The 14,174-nt window shown below is 38.9% G+C and overlaps 1 protein-coding gene across 4 annotated transcripts in view; it reads right to left on the reverse strand.

Annotated features, from left to right (window-relative positions):
- The window catches only part of LOC147755228 (uncharacterized), a 72,933-nt gene that overhangs the window by 54,755 nt on the left and 4,004 nt on the right, over positions 1 to 14,174 (reverse strand). For all 4 annotated transcript variants that reach the window (XR_015329487.1, XR_015329488.1, XM_086991775.1 and 1 more), the window contains exons 2-3: positions 13,966 to 14,124; positions 11,789 to 12,535 (exon numbers count right to left, since the gene is read on the reverse strand). The gene's annotated coding sequence lies outside the window, so the exon portion shown is untranslated. The remainder of the gene's footprint in view (positions 1 to 11,788; positions 12,536 to 13,965; positions 14,125 to 14,174) is intronic.

The raw sequence follows: 14,174 nt of genomic DNA on the forward strand, positions 1-14,174 counted from the left end.
GATAAGTTACAAATAGAAGAACTACAAGACATTAAATGAAATCTCTACTTCGACAGTAGAAATTGCCCAAAGCCATTCTGATGAAAGCGTGTATTATAATATACAATACTATAAAGCGAGATGAAGTGAAGAGATGGAAATGAACAAGCCGCCGACTTGACATTTTAGCTTCGTTCATACAAATGTTTGCATCAACTAACTAATCTTATCAGTAACGCTTATCGTTACTTCCCATTGTGATCTTCGAATAATGGCCGTATGGTCCGTATCTTAGCCTGGAACGAAACGCCTGACATTCCCCCAAAACTTTGTCCTACGTATTGAATGTATCCATCATTCATCACAAAACAAAATAGTATCAAAGCAGGTGACTATTGATTTTTAAATAGGTTCAAGTTAATTTCAGGCGGGTCAATTTTATACTTTACATAAATGCATTGTTTATTATCTCACTGCAACGAAAAACAACGGTCCATTCATGTGTTTAGAACTTTTACTAAGCTATGTCACGGCGTCTGTTTATTTTACATATATATATATATATATTCTATATTATAATTGTCACGGAAAGCTGGTCCTTTCTTATCTGAGATAATGATTGGCTATAAGAACGTCTACTTGGACCATTTTATTAATTGCATGATAAATCATAACAAATTTTAATATTTTCTCGGATAAGCCCCTGCTAAGCTTTTTCTACTGGTTTTGTTTGGCAATACGCGATTCTAGCCCGAAATTTATTTGCAATAACGACAAAAAATATTCCACATAAATGTATATATTGTAGAACCTCTCCGTTATTAAAAAGTGTTAATTTTTTCTTAGTTCGGGCCAATAGAATTATTGCACTTTGAAAAACTTAAAAAATAACAAACGGTCTTATAAACCAGATAGTTTACAAAAACGTTTTTTTTTTGACCTGCTTTTAAGTCCACTTCATGGAGGGAAGGCGAGTGGTTATAGCTGTCGCTTGGCGGACATAGTTCCCTTACAGTTGGTATTCCACCTAATTTTCCCATGAATAATTCGGGCTAGGCCTCAATGGATTTTTTCCATTTGGCCTCTCGAGTAAAGATGGCGTCAGAAACTTTCGGTGCAATGTTAAACATCATGAGATAACACCTTTCAAAAGGTAATAGCGTCTTTTTCTCGCGAAACGCATCTGTGATGCCTGCGCTTTCGACATGAACGGAGCTGCATCTCGGTTATCTTTAGTAGCTTTTTTGCAGAACAAACAACAACACCTGTAGAATTAAATAAATAACAGATTTATATCCTTGCGCTTTTCTTATCATTATTTTATTGAGTTGCCTTTCGTTCAAGCATGTCAAAAGCGTAGCTTATGTAGCAGCCATTGAAGAATACCATTCTACGGTATAGCTAAAGCATTTCTATAAGCTCTAATATTTCTGTTTGGGTAACCCGGATAGATTCATTCTGGTTGCATATCTGACCAGAAGCCACTTTTGACAGGGTTTAGTGATGTTGTTAGAACTAGCTCAAATTAGGGTCAGAAAGAGGTATTTACATACAGCTTATTTATATCGTTAACTTGTAAAATGGAAACTTTTTATTATAACTTACAAGTTACTGTGCACTCCGCTTGCTCTGAAATGCTATTTGGTTCACCGATACCTCTATAAAGTTATCAGCCACAGACATGATCTCTGACCCACTATAGTGACTGTTTGTCTATATTATTTTTTACTAAGTAACTTGTTCGTTACTAATAATGATTCTTAAAACTCTAAATAAAAACTTCTAATGTGAAACCATGTCGAAGCCCCTTCGCGCTAAAAAATTAACAATGTTATCTAAGGGTTTTTTGTTACTTAGTATATTCCTCCTGCGCACGACGTTTTCTGTTCTAGTCTTGGACAAGCGCACTGTCCGCGAACGAACGACAATTGTTTCAGCTGCGCATTGATTAGTTGGATCTGTAGCTACTGGGAGCCCACGCGCAAGGGTATGTTTCTGCTTTTTCAGTGGTCAGAATTTGTCAACTCTTCTTCCGATTCGACCCATAATGGCGGTCTGGTGGATTAGACACGAATCAGCTAGTTTCGTTACGGTATAAAATGAAGATAGTATAGCAACGAGCGTTCCGTCGATCGAGATTTTAGATGTTTCTCCTTAGTACTCCTTGTCTTGTATGTTGATTATGTATGCCTTAAAGTATTCAAGTAAGTCGATGGGGTCGATATGGGCAATTCTCACCCCTCCGTCACTTAGTACATTCGTCACATTTCTGTCGCAACTGACACCGGCGATGAGTGCTTACGGACTTGAAAGGGCATAATCTATGATAGCTTTTTATGTCCCTATGCGTTCTCCACGGTGGCGTCCTTGCTGTCACCCTATGGCACTGACAGCTATTGGGGGTTAGACTATTGGCTTGCCAAGAACTCATACATTTCCTTCCCACTATCTTGATTGACAGTAGCTACATCTACAGACCTTCCAAAAACGATGAACAGTGAACTGTTGATGCCAGCCGAATCTCCCACTATACGGTGCCAATTATCACAAGTGTACGTGCAAACATACACTGAACATGTACGTACATGGCAAGCTTAAATAGGTAAAAATTATTGAACAATTCATACAAACTTCCTACGTACCTGAGCCATGGATAAATGTGTAGAATTTATTAATAGTGAATATAGCGATCGTAGCATTGAAGTTAAATAGCCAGTCTTCAAATGCGATAAATGTACTGCCTTTCCTATCCTATCTCGGGCAATCAAGCATTGCCAATAAACTTGAGTCACCTAATAGACTCCAGTGGGTATGTATAACTGAAGAGCAGGGACCGACTGGGTCTGGAAAAATTCGACATAATCGTGACAATAAACAGCATTCTAGATTCACAAGTTAATTTCACGAGCTGAAAAAACCATTTGGTCTATTTTATCTAATGCTATATTCCGTTCTTCACTATATCAATCAGCCCTTAGGCGCTTAGATTAACTATGTGGGCCAGCTGTGGCTTTGTCACATCAAATATTGTTACACCGCTCACTTCCAACCTTCAAAATGGTTAACTTCTAAATTAATCTGAACAAATTTTCAGCGCATTTTTCTCGTAGAGCTCGTAGCGGTAGCGCAGGCCACCTCCTGTGGCTTCGCAACTAAATTTGTCCTTCTGATCATCATTCTCTATTGCACTGGGTCTTTTTTTTGAGAAAAGTATAGTGATGACCTATAGTGTTCAAATACGAATTTCTTAAGATCAACATTTCCTCTGAACGACGCCGCCAGCAAGACAGCGATATGATACTGTCGTGGAAAACCGAACCCGTCATTATAACGCTGTATCGCAACTCACTGATTTTATCATGATGATGAGGTGTCTGAAAAAACATGCAGAAGAGTGAAAAAATGTTTTCGAAAATAGCTTTTTTAAAGTTGTCGAGACAAACAAATTGGTATACAGCTCAACATGGTACGCATGTATGATTTTTGCCTCAGGATGAGTTTAATTTATAATTGAAATAGTAAAAGGTAAAAGTGAATCAAGTGAACTCGTTTTAATGTATACCCGCATTCGATCGAATCTATAACAAAACAAATTGATATTCCAAACATATTTTTATTGAAGGGGGTGTTCGATACTGGGGGATAGGTGGTTTCGGCAGTTACGTTTCACACTGCCAATTTACTATGCGTCTATTTTTTAGGAAGCTGACTAAATTTAACAAAAACGATATTTTCGACTTCTCACAAAAAATTTGTGATCGAAGACGAGCGGGGTCGGTTCAATTATCTACCGCTAAACTAAAAGTTGAGAGAGTTAAAATTTGAGGTGCTATTTTCTATGCCATAATATGATTTATTTCTATCATGCTACTTGTAATAATGGCATTTACTTTTGGCATCTAGATTTTAAAGAACTTATTCTGCGGTTATTCTAAAGACATGGTCAGTTAACAGCTGCAATATATGACTGTATGTAAGTTTCTAGCAGCGGTCGAAACTTTTGTGCATCTATAGAAGTGTCCAGAATGGGCCCATAATGAAGATCCAAGGGACTTTGCACGTTCAGCTTCTGTGCGAATAGTTTACAACGACATTTAGGAATTGTTGTTTTTATTTAAAAAATATTCCATTTAGAGGCCCGTTAGAATTTTTGCTGGAAGATGTATTGTAAAGCTTGCCAACAGCGAACAAAACACAAAGCCGACACCTGACAACGTCAGCTACTCTCGGCTGAATGGCGGAGTGAACCCAAGTACGTAAGCCGTCTCCGCTTTATTTAATTGGCTTGCGCAGCCTCTATAACATAGGGCTCTTTGAAGTACGGGTCCGTTCGTCACCCCAGCACCAAACTACGGTCAAACGGTATTCGAGTAACTATGGCCTGATGTTTTCTTATCGAAAATGGTTCTGAATTGTAAGCTGCGCAAAGGGATGAATATATCGAGGTTTACTGTTGATCAACGCAATAGGATCTCTATAACATACACACGAAGCACATGGATTAGGTAACGACGAGAAGAACAGATCTGACTTCAATGCTTCAGATGAAAACAAACCTGTGATAAGTATCAAAGTGACGGTACGCTTTGTGAAGCATCAACAACGGCAAAACCTGTCACCCGATAATACTAAATAGTGTTGTCGGTTGAATGATAGCACTTTTGCATATACGTTTAGCATCGAGCACTCTATCCATACAATACACACTGAGAGTAACCGGCTAATTAAGGTTCTTCTATAAAAGGATCGGACCCGAAGTGTAGGAAGGCGCCATAATATTCGTTTGAATGCTATTTTTGTTTTTTTATTAAAAACTCGCACATCTGCACACAGCCAAGGTACATCTTCATTGAACATTAATCATAATTTTAGATTCGTAGGCTAATAGGATGTGATCGATCAATTAGAATATTTTATTTAGCAAGATGGGGATCTGGGCGCTATACGCGTGTTTGTAAGTTTGTTATACTCACGAAAAAATCTTATGATGATTAAAAAAAATGATAGCATTTCGTAATGGAAAGGGGTGCCGCTAGTGAAAGAGCCTATTTGTGCTTTAACTGTGCCAAAACGAGGAGTCACGTCGAAAATGTATACCAGGCCAAGTCGTAGAACAGATGTAGAACGTGACACAACGAAAAGTACTAAGTAATATACGAGAACTTAATTTTTGTGTCATTGCATGCAATACAAACATCTGTTTCGTTTCAATTTAGCTATGTTTTAGCTGATCATGTAGATAAATAGGTCTCTCTTATTGCTGACTGTTGACCAACCGAATAACGCATACACGTTGTCTAAAAGGTATAACTCGAACCATTTGTTAGTATGAATCGGAAGGGCTTGCTCATTACCTATTTTCTAGACGCTTTTGCAGATGAACAGAACGTAAATACCCCTAAATAACCCCTGGAGAAACGATTCAAAAAGTATCCAGCATCACCTGTTGAGGGATCTGTCCCTTAGAATATATTGCTGTTGAAGCTTTTAACGACACCGTCAGCTTTTTGCTTTCGCGGGTAGAATTCATATCTTACCGTAGCCATAACGTGACTCTATGAACCATAGGACTTCCATTTCCGATGGGTCAGTGTTCTCTGCTTTCGGTGAATTGCTATTGACCGTCAATCAATAGCGGTTAAAACTGTCGCAATTCGTTCCTCAGATTTTTCGGAGGGGTCGTTTCACAATTTGAACAGACTGCTTTCACCAAGAAGAAGTGAATTGCTACGTAATTGTATGCACAGTAAAAAAAAAAACATACCAGTTTTCTTTTATACGTTCATAAATCAACTCTATCCTTTTGTCTGTTTGCTTAAGCGTCAACCTGTCGTCTGAAATCATACCTGAAACCGTTGCGCTTCTAACAATGAATCTGCACAACGGCAGCAGAAATTCAGACGTCGTCTGACCCAATACTAACCTCAAGTATACAGCTCTCGTGATTACGCGAACAAATAATACGATGGGATTCTTATGCTTTTCGTTCCTATTATCCGACAATAAATAAAACCTGCAAAATTAGGTCCTGTTACCAATTGACATTTCGATGCTTTTGTCAATCGAATCAACGAGTAAACGAGCCTACGTCCTTCGATTTTGACAATCATTTTTCCTGTTCCAGGAGGACATCCTTTTCAAGAACTGTATCCTTCATTTAGCTTCATTGCAACTTGCGACGCAAAATTCGACATCATTCAGATCGAAGAGACTTGTAACCTCAGCCAGAAAACTTTTACCTCTCGCCGACCCTTGTACATTGCCTTCTAGATAGCATCTTGTGTCCTGACAATAGGGCCACGGTCTGCAAATGAGAACTGATGTCCCAGACTTTTTAATCGGCATGTTCGGATTATCCAAGATGTCAAGGAACCAAAAAAACGTAGATATGTTCTGCATGCATCACTTATTTCAAACTGATGGAACGCTTTTTGAATGTCTGAGATAACCACAAAACTTCTTTCAAGGCTGCTTCATCGTCTATATGTTTCAAAAGATTTTTGTTCTTTTTGGCAACAATACGATTAGCAATTTTTTCTTGTCTCCGAGACAGAAGATGTCGACATTGAACGATAACTCAGTGACGTACATAGCTCCAGAAAATCTCTTCGCTGTGTTATAGAAGAATTGTCTCACTGCCCTTGTTACTCGTCTCTTAATATGACCGGGCGAGAGATCGCGTGTATCATAAGCTACTGGTAACAACCTTGCCTTGTACAGAGATTGCAGCTTCGAAACAATTAACAAGCAGCTCTACGAAACCGTCCATGGCGTTGCCCTCGGCTTACGAGAATCGGGTTTGCAAGATCATATTCACGAAACGGGTAGCTCAAGTTGCTAAGTGTAACCTGCTCTACTATTTCGGTCCAATTACTTGCAGTATATCATCCCAGTCAATTAATTGACCTCGCTTACGATGATTCCGCGTGTACAAAGGCCTTCTTTTGACGTGTTAAGTACTATTTGTAAGTAGGGATGGTTCTAGGTGAAAACTGTCACACGAGACCTGCCTAGAACGGTTATTTGGCGTACTAAGGGCTGTGTAACGCCCGAGAAGGGTCCACATCCCGAGCAGGCCTATCGTAAGTGTTTTCAGCAAATGGTTTAATCAAGGATCACCTCTGAAGCCTGAACAAAACCTTGTGGACTATAGTCAAACCGACGGCAGTCGCTTCCGGCAATACGAGCTTCGTAACGGCGGCTGCCTTAAATATTTCTCTCGTATTCAGATTTTTGTTAACAAATATTATTTTTATCGTATAGCATGTTGTTTCGGTATACGAGTTCTTATGACACGCTGGCGGCAAGCATAGACGCCCTAACATGAAAATGGGTTAAACAGTCGCAAATAAATCATTGCTTTGAGCGGCATCGATTACAAAGTTCAAATACGCATAGCTAAAGTAACAGTAACAGACAAATGCTCCTTCACTCTAGTCTGACATTTCTAGTGTCCTATTTACTAAGCTGTCGGGTGCGTCAATCAAAGCCAGGGCATCGACACTGAAAGATTCTATTCGTGCAACGGTCAGGACAGCTCTTGCGAGTCCGATGTTGCAGAGGTTCCTAGGACGTGTTGGCTCCCTTTTCAGTCTGCATTTACAGCAGTGCGATGAACTAAGTTGACATTTAGTTGGCTAGTGACCGACGCGGAAAGCAGGAGAAATTTATTTTCGTTTGCATGCTCCTTCTGTTACCTGTTCCCTATAGTTCGGGCAACGCGTGAAAGGACGGCCCGTACCGACAGAACTATAACAAGTTTACATCTACGAGTTGTTTATGTTTAAAAAAAAACACATGAACCGATTTAATTTTTGTACTTCTTAGTTTGTTAATGAAGCTCGCCCATACCTCTTTTAATATCATGTATATTATTCACATTGAACTACCAAGTATGTAAGAGATCACTACGGGCTGGACGTCGCGCAGACGGCCGATTTTCATAGAAAAAGGGGCAATTTCTCTAGGTTACGCCTGAAGCAACAATATCTAACGAAGCCAATGTGTTGCTTCTACAACGCTGCGGAAGGCCAAAAGAAGGTCATACATGCATATCTCTCACACTGCCTCTGTTCCTTTCATGTGAGATACCAGACCTCAATAAAGGAAAAAAAAGCAAGTGCGGATCCTTTAAAAATCCCATCGTCTCAATCTTGACAAAAGATTGGGGCGTTTGCTCGACATTGCTCTCTCTTGCGACAGCCTCTCTTGCGTCTCGTCTTGTTTCTGTAGTCCGGATGTAAAATGTAGCGTAAAAGTAAGAGCCACAAGCGAGTCTCGTCGAGATAACACGAGTATCAGTTGAATCGCTCTTAAAAGCAACGGGCCCACAAAGAAAAGTGGTGAAACCAAATTGTTTATCAGGCTGTACACTCAGCCCTTTTAGAGACTTTAAATATGATCTAAATAGTATTCAACTAAAGGCGGTTTCCTGTGACAGCACAGGTTACCATCTGGCCTTGTAAAAATGGTATTTACCGACACCCAGTGTCGGGCACCTAGTAATAAGCCTAGCTTGAAAGTCTCTAAAGGGAGGTTACGGACGAATTTGGCTGATATGAGCCGAACCGTGTAAAGCTGCCTAGTTCAGCTAGGCACAACGATGCGTCACGACGTCATCAATGTGAAATTACCCGATAAATATGCTACAGTGAAATGGGCAAATGCTGATTATGTACTTACCTAATTAAAAACAGCGTGTTTCTGTAACTTGGCCTGGTGGCAGCAAGAGTTTAAGACAAAAAGATGATGGGATGCTTAAGAGGTATTTTTAGAAATTTATCATCCTTCTTTGCTATATGGAAATGTCTATAAAATCTAATTCAACACAAAATTTATGTACATATACTGAATTTTACCACATGCTTCTCTGATCCAGCTGTCCTTATGAGTTGATTATTCTATATTATAGAAAAAAATATAGATTTCCTGTAAACCTTTCAACTTCTAATACATTTGCACTCTGGGGGATTACATTTTTCAACCAACCACGAATCAGCCACGTCACGAATAATGAATAGAAAAGGCTACCGCTGCGCTTGATCCGTAATAGTGCTAAATGTGTTTTATTTTTACATAAATCTAATCTTTTTTCAGCTAGCGCTGGCATTTCAGGTTGTCGTGACGGTGGATTCAATAGAAACTTAACTTTTCACTTCGTATGATAATGGAACATTCGACAAGGGACCTTGTCACCGGAAGCATTGTCATTATTGTAGAGAAAGTTTCATAAATCGCTGGGTTCGACTTTAGTAGAAAAAAACTCCTACGCCAAATACATAAGAATATTTTTGTACGAAATGATTATACCGGGGTAATACTTAAGAAAACAATCGGGATTCTAGAATGATTCAGGGGAATGAAGCGTCGTAGTTCTAAAGAGAGATATGGAACCCAGTAAAGCCAAGCTGAGTAATATTCTAAAAGAAATACGATTCTGTAGAAGCCCACAGAATCTGTTTTTTTTTTTGTTTTTTTTTTTTCTAACATTCTGCATAGTAGCACAAATAAAACGTGTGGCAAGTTTCACGTCTTCTTGAATATCGTAAAGTTGCGTAACTTTCCAAATACTTTGTGAGAACTGTAGAAGTCGCGTCTCATTGAGAAATAGCTTCGACTGGAAGATAGACAGATACCCCAGAATTGTCTATTCAGTCAAATGTGTCTTGATGTTCATCCGTAACATTCTAAAAGTAGTATTAGTATTATATATACGTGTGCTATTAACATGGTGTAGAAATTCAGCCCGTGAATTATGCGAGGTCTCGAACGGGACTATGTGTGCTACATGGTTAGTATGTTATAAACGTCTTACTCACTAAATGCAACCCTAAAACGTTTATCCAAATATATACTGTTTGGTTAAATTCGTAATTTTTCACGGGGTAACTGCGGAAAAGCTTTTCAGCTCAGTCGTAATAGTTGCGACCCAGCTGGGCGTATACTGATTGTTGTGTCAGTAAGCCTAGATCTTCACATTTCGAGAAGACAAAGCGTCGAAACCAGCGCGATTAAATAGCGGAATATATATATAATCCAACCTAAATGAGAATACGATTGATTTTACTTACTAATAAGCTGTATCTAAATGAATACAGATATTCGTACGCTCACAACTTATGTTCTAAATTTGTTTACCTAAAGTCGCGAATAGTTATTTTGTAGCAGTCGTTAATTATGCAAGACTGATATAATTAGACTCACTGAAAAGCCTTTCGTGTACCCGACACACAATGTATCACTGAAGCTGCTTAAATAGCGTATCGCTCAGGTGACCGCGTTGGGATTTCGTCACAGCCTCAAGATGCGCCCGCAATACATCATTAATTTTTTGACGCTATTAGAGGCACGTATGCACGTTCCCTCCAATTACCGTATTCGCCTACCTTCGTGCTCTATAAAGACACCAACAACACCTGCACAAGTACGTAGGGCAAAGGCCGAGTGCATTATGTTCGATGCTACAGACATATCTATATAAGTAAGCGTTTCGTTAACAAAGCAAGCATCACAAACATTGTTGGCCTTTTATGCAATGCACAACAGACAGTATAGTAAAAAGAGTCCAAATTCTGCGATCAACAGAAAATGGTTCTGCTCTTTTTCCGTTTGCTATGCGCTACTCAATGTTGAAATAGTTGCCGTATTTTCATTTGTCACTTTCTGTCATCCGAACTCTCAGATCTTATTCAGTGTTATTTGTACATATGTACATAAATGTATACTATTTCAACATGTTTATTGTAATCGAATTTTAGGGCAAAGGCTTCTTGATATTTGAAGAGCTTTTATCTTACGTACTCCAAAGCAGCCGAAGATATGGAAATCAATAAGTCAACGCATATTACAAATCCAGTTTATTTAAGAGCAGAACAGTGTGACTTGTTCAAGCCCAGATTACATGCATCCTTTCCTCCTCATACATCTTTCAAGTTCTCTCTTCATACGGGATGGCTGGCTAAGTTGCGCAAGTCCTGGATTTTACTTTGAACTTTTTTCTACCTAACTCTAGCAATTAGAAAACAAGTATACCTGTGAGTTTTCAGTGCACTTCGAAAGTCGCCAATCTACCAGACCGCAATAAATAGCCCAATGAGGTAGTATATTCGAATGCTGCTTGAAAAAAGTTGAAGTATATCATTTCGAACACTCTATGAGTCCCATAAACCATCACAAAATCAAGGTATCTACTGGTAATTCAAATCTGACATTTCATATCTGCTGATGATTTCACAGAAGATGTTTCGGTTAAACTTTATAGTCGTAATTATTTTGGCACGATGCCACGTCTCAGCGTTCCAATGCGCTTAGCGACTCCCTTTATGGACATCCAAGTCTATTTGCTAATATCTGTCGAGAAAATAGATATCAGGTGATTTTAGTATCGACACACGCCTACCCTGTTGGGTTCAAGCACTTACCCTGGTCGTATTTGGACCAACGTCCATGTGCAATCATTGAGTAACTCCATTGTTATTCGTTTGAAATTCCGTGGCGGTTCTTTTCAAACAAGCATTTTTCTTCATTCTGGCAGTTTTTTGTGTGGAATTTTTCAGAAGTCCGCAGTCGTAACATGCAAATTCTACGTCATATTGAAGGTTAAATTATCGATTTGAAGATCAATACCCAACCTGTTGATTTCGGACAACTCGCTTTACATAAATTCACTGAAATAAAACCCCTAGAGTGCCAGTGACTATAACATTCGATACCCAGAAAACAACGGTACCACCCTTCTCTCTTACTTCCTATCCGATAATTTGCTTAATGATATACACCATGTTTCAAAAGCGTTGATGATATCACTTACGTTGGCATTGACCTAGTCAATGAAGATGCTTATGGAATCTCAGCCTGACTTCCTACTTCATCTTTATATAGCTCCTCGTCCATGTCCTGCACCACAGAAGCCTGGAACTCGTCCTACATAAATAAGCCAGTCGTCGCTTTCCTTCCTTAGACAGTTCCCTACGCACAAGCCAGTTGTAATTGCCTCTTCGCTATCCCGCAGGTTGCTTTGGTTAATTTTTGTATTGAGCTAGATTAATGACTATTGTACAGTACCTATTTACAAAGAAGATAGCATGCAGACTTGCGGTCAGTAACCTTGCCACGATCTAATGGGTTACGCAAGCACTGCGAAACAACCACTTCCGTTATGAAAAATTCTGATACATTAGTTGGATGCAAGCAACATTACCTTGTAATCTTGGCAGAGTTCTTTAATACATTAGATCCGATTAGCCAATCCATACCCCAAAGAAAAGCTTGTGCGTACATTTGTTTTCGAGACTGCCTGTAACCGTATCTGCTCTTTTATGGCAAGCTAAATCTACTGAGCTGATGTTTCTCCTACTCCTTCATCTTCCGAACGAATGAAATAAAGGTTTCGTCAAGTTAGTTGCTAGGACCTACCGCTGTTTCTACTGCACGATATTGGTAGTCCTCTAAGGGTTCTTGTACATTGTTTACTCTTTTCGCACCTACGCCTCGCTATCCATCGTTACGCCAGGGCCTAAGTTGCCAGCTTCCGAAAACCCGGAGTTCTATGCTTGACCTTCGAAACAAAAATTTCGTCATTCCGCATATTGAAAAGCTCCGTTATTAACAATCTCCTTTTTATGCGTCCTTTAGATAATCTCACTATTAGTTCACCATAACTAATTTTCCAGCTTAAACTGTTTATCTAACTTAAACTACTCTTCCCGTCCTACTTCCTCTATGTTGTTGTTATCATTATTCTTACTATAATTAATCTCTTTCACTGCTCTGCATATTTTTCGCTTAAGCACTTGAAATTCTACTAGTTAGCGAGAACCGTGTAACTTACTTAAGGTACGAATACGGAAACTTGACCTATTTACTATGTAAAGCCATGAATAGCGTACATATTGAATGACATTTGTAAATGGTATCGTCGATCGTTGTTACCCGTTTTTCCATTCACAGACGACAGCGTTAAACCTATTAGGACTATTACGAATCTACACAAACGTCGGACAAAGTTAGTGAATGTCACGTCGATTCAGACCAACTCAGCCCTTCAATAAATTTATTATATAATAATAAATAGATAAAGTTAGCATATCAATACTTACATCCCAATCCTTTCGCATCAATTGAATTATTTGCATCTTGCTTGTTTTCACCGTGCCGTAAAAACGTTAGATAGAAGGGAAAGGTTAGAAGATACCAGTATGTTCTTCGCCCCATTTGACACCATTATTCAGTCCCTGTAATTCTCTTCCTATTTTGTGCCCTGATTAAGAAAATCATCCACCGTTTTCCTGATTGTTTTGTAGTTTCATATCTACAAGCAAAACCGTATGGAAGGGCACCTTTATCGCTGTTTGCTGCGCCATATAGCAAGAATTCTAGTAGAAGCTCTTTTAAGATTCAAAGGTCGTTTTAATTGAATTCTTTAGTGATTAATATCTACTAGTCAGCTTAAATCTGTTCCAGTAAATTATAGGTATACACAGGATTATTTTCGTACACGTATATACACATGAGTAAGTAACACGTTGTTGGTTTTCCCATGTGAAACTATCCCGTGCGAAGTTGTATTGGTTTTTCTCGGATTTTTTTAACAGATTCTAAATCACAGCTCTCATTACTAATTTGTCGATCTTTGACATATTCTAGTTCTTGATTTAATTTTTCATCATATTTTAGGCTCCACTTGTTGTTCATCCGGTCAGGAGGGCACCTTATGCATGGCTTTCACAAACAACAAGACTTAACACAATTTTATGTAAATACCTAAGTACTTTCGATGTTCTGTGTTAGGCCCATTTCATTTCTAAACAATCGGCGAACTGTTTTGCAGATGATAAAAATGAAAAACGTACAGATTTATTTGACCAAGATACGTTCGCCACGGCATGTACTTTTTACGCCTTCTAACACTGGACGTAATCGTCAACTCGAGCTTCCTTCTGGAATCATACAGAATCATTCAAAGTTAGATACATATTTTGTGCTTACTATTGTCATTTGAGAGTGCAGCCGTTGTTTTCAGTTGGTCGTCATCCAGGCACTTCTGAAGTCGTCCGATCGTCGAAGTTCGACTTTGTTCAATGAACTATAAACATACAGCGCATACAGATTTTGGCAGACTCATGCTCTTCGGGATCGTCGTAGACACTGCACGGAGTTAATTATGTATAGATAAGTTAAGTATCTACGGAATCTAA

The sequence above is a fragment of the Varroa destructor genome, unplaced genomic scaffold, assembly GCF_002443255.2.
Source record: "Varroa destructor unplaced genomic scaffold, Vdes_3.0 BEIS01000005.1, whole genome shotgun sequence".
Classification (NCBI taxonomy): Eukaryota; Metazoa; Arthropoda; class Arachnida; order Mesostigmata; family Varroidae; genus Varroa; species Varroa destructor.